This window comes from Heterocephalus glaber, unplaced genomic scaffold, assembly GCF_053883595.1.
Source record: "Heterocephalus glaber isolate CG9 unplaced genomic scaffold, H.glaber_assembly_v1.0 deba00000768, whole genome shotgun sequence".
NCBI classification, from domain to species: domain Eukaryota; kingdom Metazoa; phylum Chordata; class Mammalia; order Rodentia; family Bathyergidae; genus Heterocephalus; species Heterocephalus glaber.
The window spans coordinates 2,941,290-2,958,559 of NW_028258162.1; the positions used below are offsets into that span (position 1 = coordinate 2,941,290).

At 36.7% G+C, this 17,270-nt stretch overlaps 1 long non-coding RNA gene across 5 annotated transcripts in view; it reads left to right on the top strand.

The window, feature by feature from the left end:
- Positions 1 to 17,270, top strand: part of LOC110344879 (uncharacterized) — a 465,109-nt gene that overhangs the window by 1,145 nt on the left and 446,694 nt on the right. For all 5 annotated transcript variants that reach the window (XR_015449606.1, XR_015449603.1, XR_015449604.1 and 2 more), the window contains exons 2-3: positions 1,433 to 1,524; positions 4,847 to 4,959. This is a non-coding gene — a long non-coding RNA (uncharacterized LOC110344879). The remainder of the gene's footprint in view (positions 1 to 1,432; positions 1,525 to 4,846; positions 4,960 to 17,270) is intronic.

The window sequence follows — 17,270 nt, forward strand, 5'->3', positions numbered from 1 at the left end:
TAGCTTCATGTAGAAGAATACATTAGCTAATTAAAATTAACTTACTGAAGTTCACCATGTTACAAATAAGAGAGGTTTATACTCTACAATATTAGCACCCTTTTCTATAGTTCAAGGGAATTACTCTAAATGTCGCTACTACATATATCCATAGTTTTCCTCGTTTTTATTCTCTTTAGAATTTTTTCCCCACTGTGCATATTTAATCTTACCTATTATTCTTCAAGAAAGAGCATGCATGATATATTGTAATAAAACTTTCTCCAGTTATTTTAATCTAATAATTACAGTTTATCAATTTCACAGTAGCTTATCTCTAACCTTATGACAATTGTAAATCTTGTATTTGCAGATAATTACTTACTTTTCTCCTGGATTCAAGCTTAAGGTTGCCAAGGATTTGTCTTATGCATAGCTCTAGCATGGAGCCTTGAACTGCACTGTGTCTCAATAAGGATTTACCAGAGGAACAAAACTCACATGTACTGAAATTTAAAAACTTCACTGTCAGTGGAGCACAGTGGTACATGCATATAATCTCAGCACTCTGGTAGACTGAAAGAAGGAAGATCACAAGTTTGAGCCCAGGCTGGACAACTTAGCAATGTAGTGAGACTCTATATCAGTATTTTTTTAAAAAGCAGGGGTAGCTAGGTATGTAACTTAGTGTGAAGGCCCTAATTCATCCTTACTACCAGAAAAAAAATTCTTTTAACTGTGCTTTCATCAAGTGAGAGCAGGGGATGTAGTACTGACTGGTTCAGTCAAATGTCTAATATTTGCACATTGCTGACAGTTTCTGTAATTCTTTCACTTTCTGGAAGACATTGGAGAATCCATACTCATAGAGCCCTTTAGTGACAGACCTATAAGTTCAGAGGTATTTGCATATTCTATTTCTTTCCATTAATGTATGGAAATAGTAATGGTATAGTATATACTGTATAATTCTATATCAATTGTTCTTTCCATTAATATACACATAGTAATTATGGATTTGATTGTATAAATACAGAGAAAAAACTACTTTCAACATGTATTTTTAAAAGTAGAAAGTTTCTTGACTTGTGATTTTTCTTAATTTGTAGCTATAGTGAAGCTGGCAAAATCTTGAGTAGACATTTATGTGGATGGCCTTTTCATCTTTCCATTATATTGCTTATTTGTTGTGTTTTAGATTTTTTAATTAACAGGACATTTTTAGCAAGTAATATTTGATTAATGTTAAATAATTCATTGGCATGATTATTCATTTATTGTAATATTTAAATTGCTTGCTTTATAGTAGAAATGAAAATTAATATTCATTTAACATTTTCTTAGTAATTTTACAATTACAAATGTGTACCACTTCACAGCAACAGTATTACTTATTATCAAACCCTAATACCATTTAATTTATTTTCCTGTCTCCCACAAAATGAAAACATAGCAGCTTCATTATCCAGTTCCTAACATGAAAAGAACATGAAAAAAACAAAAGAAGAACAGTTCTCCAGTTGGAAGCCCTGAACTCCTGATTAGGTATACAGTTTTGCATTACTACTTATGTAGGAGAAATCAGATCTTTCAGACACCCCCCTGCAATGATCAATAATTTCTGGGTAGCTCATTACACAACTCTATACTAGCTTTTTCTTTAGTTTTTATTTTTATTAGGACATATTTGCTGCACATAATGGTTATATTCTTTGTGGGGAATTTGTACATGTACTTAACACATCTCAATTCTTTTTGTCAACCCCTTCTGATCCCTTCCTCCTCCTATCATCTCTGATCCTCTCCTCATTTGAAAAAGATCAATACTCATTTATTAATGAAACATACTCATTTATATACTTTCTGTTTCCAATAACAGCACAAATCTGTCAAAATGAATGAACGTCTTTTGCATCATTCTAATTTCAACTCATCAAGATAATTCTACTGAGCCCATGAGTGCCTTTCAGACCCACCATGGTCATGCCCAAGAATGGCATGGTACATCATTTTCCACAACATTCCCTACTGACACTAATACATGGTGGGAAAGGTATTCTGCCATTAAATTCTGGGTCACGTAAACAGATTGTTCACTGCAACTCTCCAGTAATGGAAATTGTAGCCAGTATTAAAATGACATTTCGGTCATTTTATTCACTGAGCTCACATAGTTTATGCTCTGAGAAATGCTGCTAGAGAAATCTGGGTAGTAGAATAAACTTTTGAATGAAATTAGAAAATCTGAATATTAGCTCCACTTTTGGCACTGTAACCTTGAGTATATCACTTAACTAGGTGTAGTTTATTTTCTTCATCTGTAACTTAATAGGACTAAATTCAAATAATCTCTTAAAATGCACTCACTCCAGATCCTGTCACTTCTATGATTCTAAATATTCGCTGTCTTACACTTAAAATATATGGAAATTATGGGAGTAGAGAAGAACTGTGAGAAAGAATATGGAATCAACAGCTTGCCTTATTCTTCACTAAGATATAGAAGAAAAGAGATTATTTTCCATTTACCACTTGTGCCAACATTATGGAATGAGGACATCAAATTCCATCTTGGGTATTAATCCAAGATAGGATATTAAGGGAACATCGAATATTTGCACACTTTGCTGTTCACGGGCACCTTAAATTCAATATGTGCTAAATCAACCACATCGTTTTCCTTAAACCTGCTTCATTCTCAGCACTTCATATACCAGTGAATGGTACCATCATATACCTTAAAGCTCATTCCTTTGTGTTCTTAACTGTGATAGAATGAATAAAATGGATAGAATCAATCTCTTTGATTCTTGATTGATTAAACAAAGTTGAAAACAGGTGGTTTGATTCTAAAGCTGATGGCCTTAATGTGCTCAGTACTACCTTGTTCTAAACCTATAAAGGTAACAGGAGCTAGTAAAGTTTCTTGAGCCACGGAGTGAAAAGACCATATTTACATTTTTAGTGATAACTGGCAGGAAGCAGGGAAGACAGTGATTTAAGATAAGACCCAGAAGTGACAAAACCAGTTAGAAAATGACTGTAATAGTCCATAAAAAGATGCTTAGGGCTTAATTATAGCAGCAGCAGTGGTGATTTCATGAAGGGGCGGATTTCACATTTTAGAAGCTGAATGGGTGAGACTTGGAGATTTACAAAGAAGATGATAACAACTAGGCTTAAACTGTTATTTCTGGCAGGATCTCACCAGGTCAGTTGGCAGAATAAGGAAGATGGTTTGCACTTCTATCTGATTTACTGAATGAAATAATACTGGTACTTTATGGTGTGAAATCTGGGGCTCTAGGACAATGGATAAAATATTTTTATGCAGGAAGGGCTTGAATCTGCAGTTCTGAGGGGCAGACTGTGGTAGCCAGTAGCCTTTGAGATGGCAACTAATGATTCATGCCTCTTCATACTCATGCCCTTGAAATACCATTGAAAAGGACTGAATTGTGTGGCCAACACAATATCATATAGGTAGTGGTATATAATTTCCAAAAGTAGGTCATTACATGTATTGCAGTTTTTGCCTGGTGTTCTGGCTCTTGTTGAAAGCCACCTTCCATACAGTGAGAACATGTGAGTTATCTGTGAGAAGCACCCATAGATAAAGAAGAACTGTGACTAGATATTTCCATTCCATATTCTAATCACATTTCTTAGGAGAGGTCTGATGTTAGCAAAGAGTATTATGCTTTCTCTGAAGTTCTGCTCTCAGTAACTCTGACTTCCAGCCTCCTTCGTTTTGCTTACTGCATGCAATAAATTTTTGTTTGCTGTTTGGAAAGGCTGCTAAGAATTTTTTACTTTCGTACTTTGTCTTAGATTAATGATCACTAAATATGAGCATGTTTCTTTCAACATCTCAATGGTATTTACAAAGCAGATAGTCAATTGTTACCTCTGATTACCCCTGAGGCTGTAATTTGTTCTAGAGCATTTCTCTGTATAAAGGAACACTTGTAGACTTTAAGCACCAATAATTTACAGTAGCTTGACGATGGATACATTCACTGGATCATTGAGAACAATCTAGATGGAAACTAGTACCTGCTGTTTTACAGGCACCAAAATTTAAAAAGCCTTTGGCAACATCATATTAAATGAAGAAATTTAGAAGGCCTCTCCATTTAGATTGGCAAGAAAAGGAAGATGCTCGCATATAGTCATTTCTATTCAACATCATAAAGGAGGCCCTAGTCAGCAAGGCAAAAGACAAGAAAGAAAAAAAGAACCATAAGTTTGAAGTAAACTGATCATTGTCCATCACCTGTCCTGTGTTTCATTTTAGGGTTAACACTTTATGGATTTCTGTATTACATTTTGTCTTTAATGCTCAGAGTCTCTCTTGTTGTTACTTATGGTTCTTTAGGGGCTTATCCATCTGAAGTCCCTCAGAGCCCCTATCCCATCCCTGCTGAACAGATTGAGGCCCAAATAAAAGCATATGGCATTCACCTTCATAATTTTTGCCAAGATAATATTGAACTTCTATATTGTAGATGAAGAATGGCAGTTTCTTTTGGGCTAAGCTCAGAAACTTCATGGACTTGGATAACCAGAAAAAAAAGTTGTGTATGTTTTGAACCAAGTAATAACAAAACTGGATACAAAAAATCAGTTCTCTTTATTGAGACTACCTTTAACCCCAGATGGACCTCCGTTATAATCTGGGTTCTCTTAATTAGGATTTTAAATGTCCTCCAGTGGCCTACATTTGGATGACTTAGTGCCGCTGGGAGGTGGTGGTAGAACCTTTAAGAGGTGGGGCTATGGGGAAGTGCTTATGTCACTGGGAGTGTGCCCTTGAAGGACACTGTGGGACACCAGTCCATTCCTCACTCTCTTTCTTGATTCCCAGCCATGAACTGAGCAGTTTGCTTTGCTTCATGCTCCTGCCATGATGTGCTGCTTTGCCAGAGGTCCAAAGACTACAGGACCAATCAATAATGGACTTCTAGAGCCTCTTCAACTGTGAGCCAAAATAAACATTTTCTTTTTATGAAGTTGATTTAGTTCAGATATTTGCTATAGCAATGAAAAGATGAATAATAAAAAGGTATACAAATTTGCTTGGTTCAGAGTTGGCGTTGGAATAAGTTCAAGCCCAGCCTGGGTAACTTAGCAAGACCCTATATCAAAAGAAAAAGTAGATGGTGCTGAGGATGTTCCTTGAGCCCTAGAGTGCTTGCCTAACATTGTAAGATGATAGGTTCAGTACAGACACCCAGATGAGGACATGTCTGATCATTGACTCCCCAGTTTGATTAGTGTCATGATCATCATCATGGTTGCTGTCCAGGCAGCATACCGTGCTTTCTAAAGAAGAAATGCCTTCTGCTCTGAACATTTCATGTATTCTGCAGCTTTAAGAAGCAGCCTTAGGTGCCTCTGGGGCCCACACAGATAGACAGACAGACAGACAGAGACCTAGCTCAGCTCAGTATCTTCCAAAGCAAGTGATAGCAAAGCCCCAAGACTGCTTGCATTATCTTTGGTTTTTATTTGTGAAATTTATTATTATAAGAATTTCAAACATGAAAAAATAAACAGAGGAATCAAACTGATTACCTATATTTAATAATTAAATCATGAGTTTCATGTATTTTTGATACATTTTAAAATACAAATTACAGATACAACTACTCCTAATTTTTCCAGTATGTTTCTCTAAAAATTGACATTTTTCTACATTACTACAACATTGTTTCTAATTAGCACATATTTCCAGGACATAATGATTCCATTTACTGTGGTTACATCTCAATTCTTTTTCCCCCTTCTCCTCTACCTCCATTTAAAATTTTTTTTCTTTTTTTTGCCACCATCAGATTTACCTGTTATGAGTTATGCTCCTGTACACATGGGTATACATGTATTACACGTAATAAAATTAATAATAGTTCCCTAAAATAAGTTAATATCTGTCTTCACCCTTCCCTCCATTCAGTTCCATGTGCCTTTTAAAGTTAGTGTCAGGCCATGATTCAATCAGTGACAGTATATGACATTTCTGTAAGGAATATTTAAGTGTAGAACATTCCTCTTCTAGTTTTTTTTCCTTAATATTAATATGTTCAAGAAACTAGATCAGTATTCCTTTAGATTATCCAATTTTATAAACAAGTGTGATTATTTCCTGGTGGGGTTGTTTAATTTGGGCTTTCACCTACATTTTGTTTTCTCTTGAAAATGTCCTGTAAATTGGAAGTTTACATGTAAAGGTTTCACTATATTAATTGATTTTAAGAAATTAATTAGCAAAATATTTGCAAGAGCACTTCAGAATAATGCTATCCACTTCTTACTATACCATATCAGAAGTGGCCAGCTGTTAAGAGTGCTGTCAGCATTGATCAGTGGTGTCAGCTCTGTGTCAGTTGAATCATCTGTTACCCTTTTACTTAACGGTTACATAGTCAAACCTTCTTATCTAAATCAGTTATTACATTGAGAATTACAAAATTATCATATTCTATTTATTGGTTTTTCTTCTTTCTACCTTTTTGAGTTGGGTGATTAATTCATTATTTTCCAAACTTTTAAATGCTTTCTAATATGGGATTTAGTGATATAAAATTTCCATCTAGATTCATAAGTGCTTTGGTATATATCTTCATAACTATTAAGTTCAAATATTTAATGATTCCTATTATTTTTTTGTCTTTCTGAACCCATTAATTATTTCCAAGTATTAGATTTTTCTTGTGTCAAACATTGCTTTGTATGTTGCTGTATTGTGTACTAGGTGCCTACACATTTAGAAATGTTATATTTATCTAAAAAAATATTCTTTTTACCTGTAACATCATACTAGAATAAATAGTTAGTGATTGTGACCAGTATTTCTTTCTTTCTTGTCTGTGTAATCCCTAAATTAGTCTTCATGTCTTTGTTTTTGTTTTTGGTACCAGGGATCAAACTCAGGAACTTGTGCTTGCGAGGCAGGTGCAGTGCCACTGAGCTAAATCCCTGGCCTATTTTGTTTTTTATCATTAAAGTTTGCATAATTACCACTTTCTCTGTTTACCATTCCTCCTTTTTGAATTTAATTTTTCACTTTTTAATCATATCTTTTTATAAAGTTATTCCAATGAGAAATTTTTATGATCACTACATGTTTATAAAAGAAATGTGCTTGACATTATTCTTAAGCAGTAATTTTGCTGAGATAAAACTCCAGATTCTAAGATTTTTCTAGCCATGAGACATTGAGAATAGTACTTTAATCCCAGTACTCTCCAGTTTTCTCACTAGTAAAATGAAAATATTACTCCTACTTTATTCGATTATTATGATTATCAAATTATGTCAGTTAATTCACTTTTAGAATGCCCTTTGAGGTAAGTGCCATATAAATGTTAGTTAAATAAAAATAAAATACTTGAATAGGGCAAGAGTTGTTTTCTCTTATCCCTTAAAGATAGCCTTCTCCAGTTGTCGGCCTTTACCATACTTTTGAAAACTCTGTAGTTTATTGAATTGCCATTCCTCTTTAGAAAATTTCCCTGCCTTGCTGTATCCATTTGAGATGACTTATTCATCATTGGTTTGCTGGGTTTTCATTGCATTCCTTATGAGCTTCATTGCTGTTTATCGTGTTTGGTGCTCGGTATGCATTGCCAACTGGGTATTCATTTTCTTCCTCAAATTAGGGAAAATTTCAGCCATTTCATTTTTTATATTTTCTCTTCATCATTCCATTTCTTGTCCATCTTTGAAAATCTGGATAGATATATGTGGGCTTATTTACCCCATCTTCCGTGTCTCAACTGCACTTTTATATTTTCGATTATTTATCACTCTGTGCATTATATAACTCTAACATGGCCTTCCATTTATTTAAGTATTGGTTTAGCTCTGTCATACCCGCTTTTAAACAATCTATGAGTTTTCAATCTCAGTAGTTATATTTTTTATTTATACAAGTTCCATTTGTTTTCAAAATTTGCTTGAGCTTTTATGTTAAAAATCTCACATATTAATGAAAGGTTTCCCAGTTAGTTTTTTGATTTTTGAGTTATGAGCTCGTCTTCAGTGGGAATTTTTTTGTGGGAATCCTGTATAGCTGTATGGACTAAAGTAAGTATGTGTTAAAGTGAGTATGTTTCCCACAGAGGTGTTTTGAATTTGTTTCATCCAAGTATTTCCAGTGATGCCGTGCAGTGATGCAGCCATCAGTAAGTTTTATCTTAATTCTCAGCTGAAACATTCCTGGAAGATATAGTGGGAATAAGAACTTCAGCGTGAGTTCTCTCATGCCAAATAAATCATAGAGCAAAAAACAGATAATAGGAAACAAGGCAGTAGATCTTCTGCAAAAGGGAAGGAGGCCAACAGATAGAGGAAGGAGAAGAGAAGGGGATGAAGAAGAGTTAAGATGGGTGAGGTACCCCAAGGTGAATGTAATAATTTACTGCAAATATGTTAATGAAATGAATTTTCTCCATACAAAAGAACTTCAGCTCACATGAGGAATATTCCATCATGGTGAATTCTTACACGTGACATTTTATTTGCCATCTAGATCCCAGATCTAGACAGAGAAGCTTCCGGCTATCTTTCTGAGTTGGGGGGCAAGTGTTTTCTATTACACACTCTCACTAAGGGTATAAACATGTGAGTGGCTGTGTTTCAACTAGTGGCATCACACAAGTTCAAGTTATAATCTTTTGATTATTTCTGCATTCTATTCCTTGATTTTTAATTCCAGTAAATGTTTGCTATCATGTTGTAATTTTAGGGTTTCAATTCTGCCATTCCATCGATAGGTGGTGCTGTTGTATTATAGTTTGGATTTTGTGAAAGAAAAAGAAAAGCACTTGGTGTTGCAGCTGTAAGCATTTCACCCTCTGTAGATGCTTTGATCACTGCTTGCAGTCCAAGGAAAATTAATTTTAGAGTTTAAAAACATGTACATAGTACTAGATTCTTCTAATGTAGAATTCTAGAAACCGCAGGACTTTTGTGTGCCGTTATGTCTGCAAAACAGTTAATAACCGAAATGACATTTATAATAAGCAACTATATGTTTTGATAACTAGAGATTTGTTTTAATATTTTAGATCATGGCTATTTTCATGTTATATTTTTTAAAATATTGTGTGTATTTGTAAAAAGAAACCTCCATTTTTTTTTTTTTTAATTTCAAGAGAACCACAACAATGCCCAATGGCTTTTTGTGTTTCTTCTTTCATAAATGCTATTAAATACAACATTGGTAATGGCTCTTCCAAGAAACTCTTCATAGTAAAGTTTACCAGAAATAACGTTCTGGAGATCCTTTCCGTGTTGTAGCAAGTCAGTTAGGAAGAGTTTAGGATAGGTAACTCCATGCGCCCTGTCCTGAAGAGAATGACATTGGGCTCTCACATTCCTAGCTCTGCCTTCCATTTACCATATGAGCAGGAAATGCTCTTTGCACAAGCGTAGTTGTCAGAGTCACAGTGTGATCACAGAAGGTGGTAATAAGAATTTGGCACAAGTCACTGACAGAGAGATTGGCTCAAGGCTTGTTGTGATTTTCCTTAGGGATTTCAGAAGCAGTGAGCTTTTCTGAGCTAATTAGTTCAATGTTGTTGATATGGATGATCTGAAAAAAAAAAGCATTTGAAAATAATGCAGCTCTTTAGGAATACTAAAACTGTTGACAGCTCAAATATCAAGAAATGAAATAAACATATTTAGAACCACTTGGATCAATTAGATAAGCTGGTCAGCAGAGGGAAAATTCACTTTCAAAATAGAAAAATAATGTATTTTGGAGATGAAATGTAAGTTAGGGGATATATGTTAAATGATGCAATATCAACACACTAGGTACATTTTATTAATAAACTAGGAGATATTCTTAAAATAATTTCCTTTAGTCTAATTTTGAATGTGTAACTCTCATAGTATATTTCTGTAGTTCACAGAAACATTTAAAAATTTGTTCTCAGATTTATTCTCATTCATTTTTATTATACAGCTGTGTAACAATGCCCATTTCACAATTAAGATAAATTTTCAAAAGTTAACACAGAGAGTAAATGATAGAGCCCAGACTAAAAGCTAGAGCTCAAAATTATGTGCTTTTTCTTATTGCACAATGAGGACTAGACAGATTAAATTTTAACTATAACTAACTTTATTTGCTCTATGGAAGAGTAAGTGAGGAAGCTTAGCAAAAACAGCAACATCTTCCAGACTATTGCAAATATTACTTTTAGTAAATTGTGACAATAGAAATTATTTACCCTAACCTCTCCACAAATTGTGGCACCATATTTTTATGTCTTAGGGTTTAAATTGGCTGGGTAGAATCTCTTCAACCTTCAGATCTGGCATTTTTTTCTAGTTGGAGCCGTAAGTAAGGGGTGGGAAATATAATTTTCACTAGGAGAAGAGTATGTGGGGAAATCCAAAACTATTTTGTTAATATTCCCTTGTGCCATTATACTCTTTAAGAATTGTTTGCAGTTCTTTATCTATGCCTTAGTTATATTCCTCATTGCTGAGTCACAATAGCCAACACTTACAAGTTAGAGGAGGAAAGGTTTATTTTGGCTTCTAGTTTGTAGACGTTTCAGTCCTTAGTTGGCTGACTCCAAGACAGAATGGCATGGCAGAGAGACATCACAGAGGAGAAACAGTCCATGGCATGGCAGACAGGAGGAAGCAACAGTGAGCCTGTCTTTTTTTCTGCTGTTTTACATTCCATTCAGGCTAAAAGCCTATGGGTTGGTGCCACCCACACATCCAGGATGGGTCTTCCATTATCCACACCCAGAACTATGCTAAACCAATTTAGTTATCACACATCCTTAATCCTAGTATCACATACCCTAGATCAGTGATGACAATCCTTTTAGAGCTTTCAATGATACATGCCCGCTGTGGCATGCATGCCATAGGTTCACCACCACTGCCCTAGATTCAGCCACCTCTGTAAAACTCCACCTATGAGTGCATGAAGCTTTGAGGAGACATCTAGATACAAGCCATAGCATTCCACCCCTGCCCTCCAGAAGACTCATTCACATCCCTTTATGCAAAATGCCTTTGTACCATCTCCAAGAGTTGCCAAAATCCTAACAGTATTAGCATTGCTTAAAAGTGAAAGTCCAAAGTCTCTGAGATTTAAAGCAAACTCTTTTAACTGTGAGCCCCTGTACAAATGAAAAGTCAAACACTTCCAACATACAATAACACAAGATAAACATTCTTATTCGCAAAGGTAAAAATATGGGCATACAAAGGAATGGGGTCAAGCTCAAAATCCAGGAGGGGAAACATTAAGTCCTGTAGTTCCACGTCTAGTGTCCTGGGCAATCTGTGGCAAGGTGTAAACTCCAAAGGGCTTGGATGCCTCCACCCCTATGACATGGCAGGTGGTTGCAAGTCTGACAGCTTCCGTCTTTGGCCAGCTCTGTTCCCTCCTTGCCACTTTCCTCAGGCAATCCATGTTTCTGGCTTCTCCAACCTTCTAGGGTCTCTATGAAATTTTCAAATGCACACTCACAACTTCACATACTGCCCTCTCTGGGGCACACTGCCTGGCCTCCCAGGCCTTCTGAAATCTAGATGGAAGCCTTACTGACCCAACAACTCTTGCATTCTCCATGTGCCTAAAATCAGCACCACATGGCAAGGTCTGCTGCCAGTTGGAGCAGTAGCCAAGCTTCCTTCTCTGTTAGCTGTAGGGATCAAGTACCTGGATTGCTGAGCACTGTGAACCAAATCCCTAGGAACAAATTCCCTAAGCCTTCTGGAACATGGTGCTCTGGGATTCTCTTCTCAAAGGAAAGTCTTTTCTTTGCAATTTTGAGGCTGCACAGGCTAGAGTCCTGCTGTGTCTTGTGATACCCTCTGCCCATCCTGTTGTTCCAGTTCCAAAGTACATGGATTTTTATTGCTAATCTTTTCAGCAACCAAGTTCTCCTCTCTTCCATTCTTGAAGGCCCAACTTTACTGGAGCTTTCTTTCTGGCCAAACTCAAAACTTTAAAAATCATTCTGGTAGACCACTTGCTCTCAGTTTTTAATATATGTCTGGCTAAAAACCCCCAATAGTAGCCATTCCACCTTTTCAACATTAGACTGCCTTGGAAGTTCTTCCACCAGATTAATTAGTCCACAGCACTTAATCTCAGTCTCCTCCAAAGTCACACTGTACATGAGCAAAATGCAGATAAATTGCTGTGAAGCATAACAACATGATCTGGAATCCAATAGCCAGTAGTCCTTCTCAATTGAAACTCTTTGAGCCTAGTCTTTTCCAGCTGCATTGTAGTCAATATTCAGGTCTTCTGGGCTTCTATCAAGCTCAGCTCACACCATTCCAGGGCTGCTTCTTCAGCCAGCATCTCCAAGCCTTCCTAAACTCTTACCACAAGCCATTTCCAAAGGCTTCTGAACCACATGCGCAGGTACAGTCACAGCAGCAACCCAGAATCTGGTACCAAAATCTATATCACTCAGTGCTTACTAGAGATACAGATTTAATGACATTTAATTTATATATATATATATAATATATAATATATACTATATAAGGATTTTCAAGGTACGGTTGCAATTGCTGTGCATAGAGTCAGATGTGGAAGAGTACAAAAGGGCTGTCTGCACGCGGGAGCTCTGAGGGAGCAAGTTAAATGTCTAAGGCCTGGTGCTCACTGTAGTGTCCTGATCCATATCAGGAGGCAAAGGGTCTGCAATGGAAGGTTGAAGAGTCTGTGGTGGAAGCCAGGAGACCATGTCCAAGGTGTGGTGAAGACGAGCTCCCCGGAAGGAACAGAAGAGAGCCTTCCTTCTTCCTTTCCCTTTTAATTCATTCAGGCGGCAAGCCTTTTGGCTGGTGCCATTCACATCCATGGTGAATCTTCTGATTTCAGTAAAACCCTTCAGCCACAACCAGAACTATGCTGATCCAATTTAATGGGCATTTCTAACTCAAATCAACACAATCAGTTAACTCTCACAGTCTATTTTTGCAAGAGACAATGTATGCATTTCTCCTTTATCCTTTACATTAGGGAGGTGAATGATGGTTTTTTTAAATGAAGGTAAACTTTTTATTTACTTTGTCTTTATATTTTTTGATAGTAGAAAGCATTTGAAATAATACAGTTCTTCAGTGTGCTAGTTACTTTCTCATTGCTGAGACAAAATACCTCATTGCCACAAGTAAAAGAAGGAGAGCTTTCTTTTGGCACACAGTTTGTAGAGATGCCAGTGCATAGATGCTGGCTCCATGGCAGGGCAGCATGGCAGTGGGGGAGTCAGAGGAAAACCAGTTCATGTCATGGCAGGCAGGAAGCAGAAGTGGATCAAGGGAGTAGGCATGATATATACTTATATACTTCCAGGCCACACCCTCAGTGACCCACCTCTTCCCAGCAGTCTTCCTCTCCTAACATCACACCCAGCTCTAAACCCATCAACAAACCAATGCAGTGTCCGACACCCATGATCTATCACCTCCCAAAACCCCCACCTATGAGGGCATGAGGCTTTGGGGGACATCTAGACATGAGCCATAACATCCAGCATTTTAATTCACTAAAAAATGTGGCTCAGTTTTTCCCCAGAAGTTTTATGCAGACTGGTTATAGATATTAGATATGACATTAAATATAATAATTAGAGTTTATATAAGGACCAGATGAAAATAGTTTAATTTGTTGTTGGAGGTCATAAAAATGAAATTGGAGCTGCAAAGATGACAATGTGCTTCCACTGGAAAATATACCAAGAAATAAATTCGAGGGCAGTGTTTGCACCCTTAGTCTGATACAAGACTGTATGCCTTTTATTAAGAAAACAAAATCGTAAGGATAGAAAACATTGGGTAACATATCGATAGGTAGGGAGGTAAAGGGAGGGGGATGATACAAAAGCAATTTAGTTGGGAGAAAATTGAAAAGAAATTAAAAATAGCACAGGAATAAAGATGTACCAAAGAAGCAATAAGGAGCATAATTAGTATTGTAGAAAAATCAATTCAGCACTGAAGTAGACTGACTTGACTAATCCTTCCAAAATGCATGTGAAAGATTCAAGCAACACATAAATTGGTTGCAGGTAAGGTAAACAGAAAATGGAATAACAAATGAAAATAGTTGGTTAAAATAAGCTGTACAGAAGGGGAGAAGTTATTTTTGATTTGTTCACTGCATATCAGGTAGTATCTGGAGCCGTAATGGGTAGTCATTATGTATTCCTTGAAAGCATGATTTGAATTTTTGAAAGTTATTGAAAAATTAATGACTGCATCAATACTTTTATTTGCAAGCCAAGGAAAACTCCACCTGAAGTGACTTAAAATATTAACAAATATAGTTAGCATAACAAGAAGCCCAGGAATAGGATAAAGCTCAGAATGGGTTGATCCCGTGGCTCATCAATATCATCAAGGTCCTATATTCTAAGTTCCCCTCTTCTAGCATTTTAAATGTGTGGTTCATAAGGCTGGTTTCTAGCATGTCAACTCCCTCAGCCACACACAGTGAGATAAAGAGAATACCTCCCCCTCAACCTTTGAACAAGCACCCTTTCTTTTAACTTGGACAGCTTGGTTTATACACCACCACCACCACCACCCCACCCCCCCGCCCCGCCAACTCTTGCCAGGGGATGCTGTACTGTGACTGGCTTAGGCTTGAAGTTAGAAACCAGTCAACAAATTAGAAGCCATTTTTGGAGGTTGGGCCAGTGCTCCCAACCCTCTTGCTGTTATAGGATGCCAGAAGAATAGAATTGGACTTTGAGGAGTTAACTACAACGATCTTTACAAATTTCATGAAAGAAGAAGTTGAGAAAAATAATATAACAAAGCTGTAATTTTTACTATTCTGCGGAAGATGCATGCATATGTGTGAGTAAGGTGATGTCAGTTCTTGGTGAATATGTATGAGGAAGGTGATGTCAATTCTTGTCTTCCCCTTGACTTTCATGCCTGGACTTCAAGTCTTCTCCCTGATGCTCGTGGTTGTCTGTTTGGTCTTGTGGTTTGCTGAACAGCGTATGACACATTGGATGGCGTAAACAGCAGAAATTTATTTTTGTGTAGTTCTGGAAACTGAAATTCCAAGATCAAGGTGGTGTCAGGCTTGATGTATGGTAAGACCTCACATCTTGGATTGTAGATGGCCTTCTCTCTGCCTTCATATGGCCTTTCCTCTTGCATGCATAAAGAAAGATCACTTTCTCTCTTTTGTTTTCTCATAAAATTACCAATATTATCAGATTAGCAGTCTATGCCCATAACCTCATTTAATAATTAATTATCTCCTTAAAAAGTCCTATCTCCAAATCTATTTACATTGAGGGTTAGATCTTCATCATATGAATTTTATGGAGACACAATATACTCCATGACAATGGCCTTAAAAACTTCAAAATTACAACAAACTCTTCTGTAGAATATCACTTATTTTGAGTTTGTTTTATGTTTTTGTATGATGAAATGTGTATGATGAAATTCATCTTTGGTGGCAAATGTCACAATTGTGACAGCCTTTCTGGGGGCACATGATTTCAATTTATACCATAATTTTCCCTTTGATTACTTAAGGCTTTCTGACTATAAAGTTATTGTATGTATTACCATGTAACAGTTACTGAGCATGGCTCCTAGCTTGGAAGATCTAATGGCCTACATTAAGTAAAGTTGAGATGCTAGAACAGTCAAAGGCTTTTCAGGGGATCAATAGGATTAAAGAAATGACAGTGCTACAATGATTCTACTATACCAGATAAACTGCCAATAGCTTTCTTCAGGAGGGCCAGAAAAATATTACATTTACCAAGTTGAAAAGACATTCCTCTCTGATCGGAAGGGGTAATAACATTTCAGGAACCTCAGTAGTATCCTTCTTCTGTAGGTTGGGGTGAAGGAAGCTGATTTTATTGCAGAGCAGAACTTCTTTTTTTTTTTAATTAAATTCTTTTATTGGTACATTGTAGGTATACAACACAATTACATTTCTCATTGGGAACTGTACCTTTACATAATGCATCTTGGTTCTTATTTTTTCCCCATTCCTAGCCCTCCCTTCACGCCCTCCACACTTCCCTATTTACAAAGACTTTATTTCCATTTTTTTCATTTCTCATCATTTTTCCTTTCCCCTGCCCCTCCCACTACCCCTACCCCTTTGGACCTTTTCTTCCTATTTTACATTTTCGATTATTCATTCTAATCATTGGTACATTTTAGGTATACAATATAATGACATTCATCATTGGAAATTTGCACCTTTACATAGTCTCTCTTGGTTCTTATTTTTCACCCTTGCCCAGCCCTCCCTTCAACCCCTCCAGTCCTCCCTATTTACAAAGATTTTGTTCCTATTTTTCCATTTTCTCATATTAATCCCATTCCCTTCTATCCTTTCCCCTAGCCCTCCCACTTCCTTCCCCTTTGCCCCTTTTCTTCCTATTTCACATTACCTATTATACATTTTAGTCCTTATTTACACTTTCAGTTTCTCACACCAGAGAAACTATTTGATATTTATACATGTATGTCCTATTTATTTCACTTATGAGTATCACCTCAATGTGCATCCACTTAGCTATAAATGTCTCTAATTTCTCATTTTTATGGCTGAGTAATACTCCATTTAAAAAAAACACCACATTTTCTTTATCCTGTCTCCAGTTGATGGGCATTTGGGCTGTTTCCAAGTTTTAGCTATTACAAACTGTGCTGCTATGAACATGGGCACACATATATCACTGTGGTATGATTCTTTTAATTCTTTGGGGAAGATCCCCAGCAGTGGAATAGTTGGGTCAAATGCGACTTCCAGTCCTAGTTCTTTGAGGTATCGCCATACTGATTTCCACAGTGCTTGCACCAGTCTACACTCCCACCAGTAGTGGAGCAGGGTTCCTCTTTCCCCACAGGCCTGCCAGCATTTGTTATTGGTTGATTTCATGATAGCAGCCATTCTTTCTGGAGTGAAGTGGAATCTCAGCATTGTTTTCATTTGCATCTCTCGAATGACCAGTGATGTTGAACATTTTTTCATGTATTTATTTGCTATTTCTACTTCTTTGTCTGAGAAATGTCTGTTCATTTCAGCTGCCCATTTTCAGATATGGTCGTTAAATTTGGGAGGTCTGATCTTTTTAAGTTCTTTATGGATTCAAGATAGTAGACCTTTGTCTGAGGAAGAGCAGGTGAAGATTTTTTCCCACATTGTGGGTTGTCTCTTCACACTGCTGGTGGTTTCACTTGCTGTGCAGAAGCCTTTTAATAAGAAGAGATCCCACTTGTTGATTGTTTGTGCTAGTTCA